This window comes from Oncorhynchus clarkii, chromosome 27, assembly GCF_045791955.1.
Source record: "Oncorhynchus clarkii lewisi isolate Uvic-CL-2024 chromosome 27, UVic_Ocla_1.0, whole genome shotgun sequence".
NCBI classification, from domain to species: Eukaryota; Metazoa; Chordata; class Actinopteri; order Salmoniformes; family Salmonidae; genus Oncorhynchus; species Oncorhynchus clarkii.
The window spans coordinates 12,589,584-12,598,539 of record NC_092173.1 but is presented as its reverse complement, the minus strand read 5'-3'; positions in this window follow the sequence as shown (position 1 = coordinate 12,598,539).

The following is an 8,956-nucleotide window of genomic DNA, read 5'->3' as shown; positions in this document are numbered from 1 at the left end:
CCACTATGACTCATTTGTTTCAATTTGAAACGTCAGGCTGTGGTCTATCTTGGGTTAGTTATAAAAAAAATCGTTGTTGTAGTCCTAAACCCGGAAATGACTTACCTCTGGTTTGTTCAGCCACATTCGGGAACTCTAGCGAGGAAGACTCGGCAGACCGGGGTTTAGGGAATGAGTGAAGTGGAAAATCCTTCCTTTGTTAATTTTCTTGAAATGTAAAGGCACAACATAGTTTCGAGCTTTTGCCTTAAGTAGCTGAACATGTTATTACTCCCACCTCGTGAATGTGACAAACGAACAAGTTTTAATTTTCGGCAAGAACAACTTCATATAGAAGAGTGCCTTTGAATTGACGGCCTGCACATGCGCAGTTTGGCGCGATACGACCGTTACACCCGATATGTTTCTGCGCATGAGTTTAGCAAGCCAACGTCGCCATGACATCGCCTACAAGCGTGAATAGGTATTTATATTGGAGAAGCAGTTTCTACATATCTTTATACTAAACCATCTTTGGTTCAGCCATCCCTATGGGGAAAATGAATGGGGAAAAAAAAGTGGGTTTTGGAATAAACACAAAAATGATGTCTGAGGTTAACACAGGTTTCAAATCAAATTGTATTAGTCACATGCTCCGAATACAACAGGTAGACCTTAGAGTGAAATACTTACTTATGAGCCCCTAACCAACAATGCAGTTTAAAAAAATACAAATAACAATAAGAAATAAAAGTAACAAGTAAATAGAGAGCAACAATAGCGAGACTACACAAGGGGGCTACCGGTACAGAGTCAATGTGCAGGGGGCACCGGTTAGTTGTGATAATATGTACATGTAGGTGAATATGCTCAGATGATAACAGAGAGTGGGGGGGGGGGGGGCACAGGTCAGAACCGGGGGGGCTAGCAAAAAGAGAATACAAAAGGCAGGTGCACGGGAAAACACGCTGGTTGACTTGGAAATACAAGACGAACTGGCACAGAGACAGGAAACACTGGGATAAATACACTGGGGAAAACAAGCAACACCTGGAGGGGGTGGAGACAATCACAAGGACAGGTGAAACAGATCAGGGGGTTACAGTCATGCCCTCTTCATGACTGTCTTGGTGTGCTTGGACCATGTTAGTTTGTTGGTAATGTGGACACCAAGGAACTTGAAGCTCTCAACCTGCTCCACTGCAGCCCCGTCGATGAGAATGGGGGCGTGCTCAATTATCTTTTTCCTGTAGTCCACAATCATCTCCTTTGTCTTGAGATCTTATACGTTTTGTTCTGTGAGATAATAGCATTCAGTTAACATGAATTGTGAAGCCTTTATGTGATTTTTATCATTACATAATTTCTTCAAAATTCACAGAAAGTGACATTAGCTGATGAAGATTATCTTATAGGACAAAATGTATAAGATCTTCTAAGTCTGCGTTTACCACATACCTTATTTTCAGCGTTTATACAAAAATATACATTTATTCCAAAACCATATTATTTTCCCATAGATTATTCCTGTAGGGACTGCTGAATGAACCAGAGTGTAACGGGTTTCTTTCGGTGAAGGAGAGTCGGACCAAAACGCAGCGTGGTATTCTTGATACATGTTTAATAAAGACAACACACGATCAATACAAAAACAAGAAACGTATCACGAAACCCTAACAGCCTATACTGGTGCACAAATAAACACAGAGACAGGAACAATCACCCACAAAACCCAACACCAAACAGGCTACCGAAATATGGTTCCCAATCAGAGACAATGACTAACACCTGCCTCTGATTGAGAACCATATCAGGCCAAACATAGAAATAGACAAACCAGACACACAACATAGAATGCCCACCCAGCTCACGTCCTGACCAACACTAAAACAAGGAAAACACACACGAACGATGGTCAGAACGTGACACAGAGGTAGCTAATTTCCAGGTTTTAGGACTACAAGCTGGCGAGCTCTATTACAGCAGCCAACTTTAAAGTCAAGTTGAGATTGCCTGATCTACAAATCACCTGGCTTGCATCCTAAATAACTGCTCAATATTATTTGTAGATCAGTCGTTTGAGTTTGAGTTTATTTTATTTTTAAAGGAACAGTGCACATTAATCAACGTTTCAGTAAAAGTGCCGGTTTTAGCCAGCCGGCTAATTTTCAACCGCAGTCCCTGGGCAGGTTATTTAAAAAAATTACAATATAGACAATAGCAACATAGGACAAGCAAGACGTAGCATACAGACATAGCATCATAGGACAAGCAAGACGTAGCATACAGACATAGCATCATAGGACAAGCAAGACGTAGCATACAGACATAGCAACATAGAACAACAAACAGCAAGACAAAATTCAGTCACAATTTACCCATGCTACATCATGGTCTTGATGCTCTCGAACACAGCCAATGTCGATGGTGTATGCAGATGGCAATTAAGACCCAGACACTTTGAATATGTCATCAAATGAAAACATATATTGTACTGTAGCAGCTGCTACCATACTGTAAAATTCCATCAACCACTGTAAATAATGTAATAATGTTGTATCTACAGTGTAAGTACCATAATCAGGATTTGAATAGAGAACCACAGTATGTTACAATACTCATAAAACCTAGCGATCAAACACGGAAATGGTTCCAATCGATTTTAGAAACAATTCAAATAAGGTCTGTGTTTCGTGACGTGACGTTTTAATAACTGTGTAAATCTCTCTCAGACAAGGTGACTATTATCAGAGAGGAAGAGGAAGAGAAGAGTTGTTTTTTTGTTTTGCCCACCCAGCAAGACGTTTTTGTATGGAGGTCAATGAGTGTCAAATTTGCTCAACAAAAAAATGAATGGCTTATTTGCTATGTGAGGTTTATTTGATCTGATAGAAGTTTTGTAATGCTTTAGATGTTACGAGTCTACGGATAGTGTACTTTGTGAGACAAAATACTTTATATCAGAGTTGTCTCGAGATGACTATGCATTTTCATGTCATGAGGCTAGTAGTATAGCATTTCTCTCCATTGAATACTGGCGGTTGACGTCAAAAACCCTCATCAAAAATGTTTAAAAAACATTACACTAATGAGATGTATCCACCAATCCAAAGAAAGGATAGGCGGGAGCTGAGACAGCCCACTGTGGCGTTTCGTGGACAATGACTCCCATTGTTAGAGACGTGTATTTTGACAGTAAATCCATATCCATATAACTTAGATGGTGACACTAGGCATCCTTGAGAGTATGTTTTTGTGTCTGTGGGTGAGGGTGAGTGGTGGGTAACCTACTTCATTACTACTTGACTTGTAGCTGCCCTAGCTTGCTGTATTATTTTGGTTGGTGGTGGAAAAAGTACCAAAATGTCATATCTGAGTAAAAGTAAATATACCTTAATAGAAAATGACTCAAGTAAAAGTGAAAGTCACCCAGTAAAGGTATTTGGTTTTAAATATACATAAGTATCAAAAGTAAATGTAATTACTTAAATATACTTATAAAAGTATAAATAGTTTCAAACTCCTTATATTAATAAAAAAAATGCATTAACGGAGAGCCAGGGGCAAACTTCAACACTCAAACATAATTTACAAATGAAGCATGTGTTTAGTGAGTCCTCCAGATCAGAGGAAGTAGGGATGACCAGGTATGTTCTCTTGATGAGCATTCAAAATGTAACAAGTCATTTTGGGTGTCAGGGAAAATATATGGAGTAAAAAGTACATTATTTTATTTAGGAATGTTGTGAAGTAAAAGTAGTCAAAATGTTAAATAGTAAAGGAAAGTACAGATACCCTTTTCAAGTATTTTTACTTAAGTATTTTACACCACTGATTTTGGTCTGGCTTTTTGAGAGGTTTCAGAGATGGACTTATTGTCATCCTCTCTTGAGTCAACAGTGTGCTTACTTTACTACAGGAAGGAGTTGATCTCTTTGCTGTTACCCTCTGGAAAGCAGATCATTAGTATAACTAGGAGGCAAGGTTATGTAATGTTATTTAGTCCCGCCTGCTATGGTGAGTTTTAAATGAATTGGTATTCACATGTTATTTTTTTTTTAGGTAGAATTACTGTCATGTTATTGATACCAAATTGCAAACCTTATATGCACCTTTTCTATTCGAGAACCTATGGGTGTGCCTGAGTCTTATCATCTCTCAACTAGGTCAGCTGTTTCAACCTGGAACGCTGTGCTCCTGCTTTGGTCTGTTTCAGTCATCGCAGGAAGTCCTGTGAAGGGTTTTGTCCCAGCCCAGCTCTAACACCTGACTTAAATAATCAAAGTAATGAATCACCGCGATAGGCTATGTTTTGTAATCAGGTATGAGCTGGGCTGGAACAAAAGCTTATTTGTATCCTGCTATTTGTATCTGGATCTGTCCACCCATTTAAGTAATTATTCTGTACTATGGGAACAGTTGAACTTGTTAACTGATACCAATGCGGCCGCTGCTAAGAAGCACGGAGTAGCTATGGACCAGAAGACTGCAGCCAAGGCAGCACTGGTCCACACCTGCCTTGTGTGTTGGGTGAGTAGTATTGGTTGGTACTGTATGTGCTTTTAGGTTACTCTCTATGTGTAGGCTATTGTACTGGCCTGTGTGGTACAGTCTTTCATATGTGTAGTAGTTTGTTGCATCATATTGCTTAGTTTATCATTTGTGTCAACTTTGAATTCAATCTAAGCCACAGATTGTTAACTTCCTCCATTTTGTACTTGACCTTTATAGAGTAAATACATCACCCGAAGACGTTCAAGCAGCACTCTGAGAGCAAGCATCCCAAGTCTCCAATGGTCCCAGTACTGGTTGATGTGCGGGCCTAAGTGACCACACACACTGAAATGGACCTACATCCGGGGTAAGACTCTTCCATCATTCACACACAGTAGACATAGTATAAACCACGAGGTTGTCAACAAAATTATGTCCTTAATGCTTAAGTTGAATTGTGTGTGGCTCCATTGGTGGAAATCATGTGATCACTCATCGTCTTTGTTATGACTGACCCTGAGAATCTAAATCGGTCAGATCGGGTTTGCAATGAATAACTTCAATCAGTCCCCCTCTCCCCAATAGAGGGGGAAGGAAAGAACTAGTGGGGATTAACAACTCACATCCTGTTGTAAATCAAGGGAGAAGAGGCCTGTGCTCTCAAAATTCACCAAAGGAATGTGCTTTGTCTCAACAGACTTGTTCCCGCTGAAACTCTAACACGTTCAAAAGCGAATACGGGACAATATTTCTATTGTAGAATGTGGGGAACGGTCAGAGGCGATCTACAGAACACTAATGTCGTTTTGTATGCTATTTTGTGATGTCATTAAAAATGTTATAAAGGAAATACTGCAACTTGGAAAGTATACCCACTACGTGGATGAAGTTTCCATACAATGGGTTGTGCATGTAATATGGAAAATTATGAACGTGTTTTTGTTAAGAGAGGGATGTGATTTGAAAAGTTATAATAGAGAATTGTTTCCATAACTTTGCACACCGCCCCGGAGTGACGTCATGGAGCATGCCAGCCTGCCAGAACCGCCAGTTTCGTGCAAAAGTTATAAATGATGGGTTATGAATTAACACATGGGACCAGAAAAGTGTGAAGCTGCAGCTGCGTGTTTAAAATGGTTTGAACTTTGAATCTCAAGTCGAGGTGGAGACGATAAACTCACCTCCCAGAAAATCACTGGTACGGCTGATTGGCTGTCCTAATTAAAGTATCTTCAAAAGCGAATTTAAGTAGGACCAACCTGTTACTCTGCTCAAACCATCATATTACGCAACTCTCATCACCTCACTGGGGAACCATAGATACGGCTAGCTAGCCTATCTTCAAAGAAGCTTCTTCACAGACAGTTTTCCCGACTATAAATCCTAACTATCAACACGAGGAGGAAGAGGCGAGAAGCTCACCTCAGACAATCACTGGAACAACTGATTAGCTGTCCTAAGTCAGATATCGAGAAAAGCGAATCTAAGTGAGACTATCCTACTACGCTCATCACCAAAACTATCTTCCAGAGTGAAGAACATTAGAAGAGACGGATCCGGACCATTTCAGACTTGCAAGCGTGCTGCTGAAAGGCCAACCCACATCCTTCCTAAGAAGGCCTGGTTCCGACAGAGATAAATGGCGAACAAAGGCACCCACATGTAAATACATTAATGATTTCATATTCCAAATGGGTGGCGGTTCGTATGCAAAATATATGATTAATGTGAGAATAGTTCATAAAATAATAAATAATAATAATAATAATAAATAATAATAAAATGTATCCATGATGAGTGTCCCTTTTTCTCTCTCTCTCTCCTCCCTACCCCACTTTATTCATTGTTTATAAGCCGCTATATTTTGTCAGTCCAGTAGGGACCTTTGTCTCATGTAAAGGGTGTATTTTTAGTCTGTGTTATTATTTAGTTAGCTAGTAAATAAATAATTAAACCAATTTGTGTAGTACTGAATCATGAGTGAGGCTATTTTGTTTTTCAGATGCATGGTTACGACTGTTCAGAATGATGATATGATTATATGATGATATGATAAGAGGTAATGATTCATATGTAGACTGTTTAATGGATGTGATAGGTAAAGACCTTTAGAGTTTAATTCAGGAGATGGTAACTCTTTAAACAAAATCAAATCAAATTTATTTATATAGCCCTTCGTACATCAGCTGATATCTCAAAGTGCTGTACAGTAACCCAGCCTAAAACCCCAAACAGCAAGCAATGCAGGTGTAGAAGCACAGTGGCTAGGAAAAACTCCCTAGAAAGGCCAAAACCTAGGAAGAAACCTAGAGAGGAACCAGGCTATGTGGGGTGGCCAGTCCTCTTCTGGCTGTGCCGGGTGGAGATTATAGCAGAACATGGCCAAGATGTTCAAATGTTCATAAATGACCAGCATGGACAGAACAGTTGAAACTGGAGCAGCAGCACGGCCAGGTGGACTGGGGACAGCAAGGAGTCCTCATGTCAGGTAGTCCTGAGGCATGGTCCTAGGGCTCAGGTCCTCAGAGAGAAAGAAAGAAAGAGAGAATTAGAGAGAGCATACTTAAATTCACACAGGACACCGGATAGTACAGGGGAAGTACTCCAGATATAACAAACGGACACATAAACTACTGCAGCATAAATACTGGAGGCTGAGACAGGAGGAGTCAGCAGACACCGTGGCCCCATCCGATGACACCCCCGGACAGGGCCAAACAGGAGGGATATAACCCCACCCACTTTGCCAAAGCACAGCCCCCACACCACTAGAGGGATATCTTCAACCACCAACTTACCATCCTGAGACAAGGCTGAGTATAGCCCACAAAGATCTCCGCCACGGCACAACCCAAGGGGGGGCGCCAACCCAGACAGGAAGATCACATCAGTGACTCAACCCACTCAAGTGACGCACCCCTCCTAGGGACGGTATTAAAGAGCCCTAGTAAAGCCAGTGACTCAGCCCCTGTAATAGGGTGTTAGAGGCAGAGAATCCCAGTGGAAAGAGGGGAACCGGCCAGGCAGAGACAGCAAGGGCGGTTCGTTGCTCCAGAGCCTTTTCGTTCACCTTCACACTCATGGGCCAGACTACACTCAATCATATGACCCACTGAAGAGATGAGTCTTCAGTAAAGACTTAAAGGTTGAGACCGAGTTTGCTTCTCTCACATGGGTAGGCAGACCATTCCATAAAAATGGAGCTCTATAGGAGAAAGCCCTGCCTTCAGCTGTTTGCTTAGAAATTCTAGGGACAATTAGGAGGCCTGCGTCTTGTGACCGTAGCGTAGGTGTAGGTATGTACGGCAGAACCAAATCAGAGAGATAGGTAGGAGCAAGCCCATGTAATGCTTTGTAGGTTAGCAGTAAAACCTTGAAATCAGCCCTTGCCTTGACAGGACGCCAGTGTAGGGAGGCTGGCACTGGAGTAATATGATCAAATTTTTTGGTTCTAGTCAGGATTCTAGCAGCCGTATTTAGCACTAACTGAAGTTTATTTAACAACCTATTCCATGGTGCCACAAATCCTAATGAGTTAATTGTTGCATGATAAATTTAATTGGGTAACAATTAAAGGTAGTTAGTTGGTTAAATAAATAACAGTCATCAGATTAATGAAAGTAAAGTCACGATAATGGTTACTGTAGGTGAGAGAAGCTTCTGAATGTGGCAATGTTAAGTACAGTGCCTTGCGAAAGTATTCGGCCCCTTTGAACTTTGCGACCTTTTGCCACATTTCAGGCTTCAAACATAAAGATATAAAACTGTATCTTTTTGTGAAGAATCAACAACAAGTGGGACACAATCATGAAGTGGAACGACATTTATTGGATATTTCAAACTTTTTTAACAAATCAAAAACTGAAAAATTGGGCGTGCAAAATTATTCAGCCCCCTTAAGTTAATACTTTGTAGCGCCACCTTTTGCTGCGATTACAGCTGTAAGTCGCTTGGGGTATGTCTCTATCAGTTTTGCACATCGAGAGACTGACATTTTTTCCCCATTCCTCCTTGCAAAACAGCTCGAGCTCAGTGAGGTTGGATGGAGAGCATTTGTGAACAGCAGTTTTCAATTCTTTCCACAGATTCTCAATTGGATTCAGGTCTGGACTTTGACTTGGCCATTCTAACACCTGGATATGTTTATTTTTGAACCATTCCATTGTAGATTTTGCTTTATGTTTTGGATCATTGTCTTGTTGGAAGACAAATCTCCGTCCCAGTCTCAGGTCATTCTTCCAGAATGGTCCTGTATTTGGCTCCATCCATCTTCCCATCAATTTTAACCATCTTCCCTGTCCCTGCTGAAGAAAAGCAGGCCCAAACCATGATGCTGCCACCACCATGTTTGACAGTGGGGATGGTGTGTTGCTTTTACGCCAAACATAACGTTTTGCATTGTTTGTTGACAAAAAGTTCAATTTTGGTTTCATCTGACCAGAGCACCTTCTTCCACATGTTTGGTGTGTCTCCCAGGTGGCTT